Source organism: Lactuca saligna, chromosome 5, assembly GCF_052625555.1.
Source record: "Lactuca saligna cultivar CGN05327 chromosome 5, ASM5262555v1, whole genome shotgun sequence".
In the NCBI taxonomy this organism is placed as follows: domain Eukaryota; kingdom Viridiplantae; phylum Streptophyta; class Magnoliopsida; order Asterales; family Asteraceae; genus Lactuca; species Lactuca saligna.
Window position 1 is genome coordinate 59,753,874 of NC_136421.1, and position 1,013 is coordinate 59,754,886.

A 1,013-nucleotide genomic window follows, 5' to 3' on the forward strand; every position below is an offset into this window, starting at 1 on the left:
AAATCTAAGACTCACCACTCATCATTTTTGATAACCTAAAACTATCGATTAACTTTAAGTTCAGAAACCAAACCCAACGGAAAAATGTAAAAGAAAAAATAATAATAATAATAATAATAATAAATAATATACAGCGGTGTACATAACTATTGCCTACTTAACGCCTTTGTTCTTGTTTGCTTCCCATTTGCAAGAACAAATCCACTAACAATCACCTGCAAAAGAAACATGCTTAAAAGGGATAGTAAATATATAATTTTGTACGAAATGCTTTTCAAATCAAATAACTAAAAAATATGTTCTAAGAAGAGAGGAAAAGCTATTCGTAACAAACATCCACAAATCAAAAGATAAAAAAGAGCTTGAAAAGAATAACAATCTTTATTAACCGAGAAATATCATTCAACACAGTCAAAAACCAATTCTAAAACTTGTGAAATCAAACAAAAAGAAGAGATATAGGTTTTTTTTTTTTTTATTGTTATTTTTTAATAACATATCTAGGTGTAATACCCTGAATTCAGGAGGCCTATAAAGGAAAGAAAACCTCAAATTAAGGAAGTGACTAGTCGAGTAGATGGGGTGACTCGACGAGTAGGAGCGAGGATAGAGTTGCGAGTTAAATGACCCACTCGACGAGTCAGAGGACTAACTCGGTGAGTTGGTCAGGTTTGGGGAAAACCCTAAATGCGGATCTTGTACCCTATTTAAGGAACATTATAACCCTTCATCAGCCTCCTTGATGCTCTCTCTACTCCAGAACGAAACCCTAGTGCCTCCCATGAGTTTGTGAGCCTTTGTGAGCATTCTTGAGTGTCGTGAAGCTTGAAGAAGAAGGTGAAGCCTTGGGGAACACAGTCAAAAACCAATTCTAAAACTTGTGAAATCAAACAAAAAGAAGAGATATAGGTTTTTTTTATTTTTATTTTTTAATAACATATCTAGGTGTAATACCCTGAATTCAGGAGGCCTATAAAGGAAAGAAAACCTCAAATTAAGGAAGTGACTAGTCG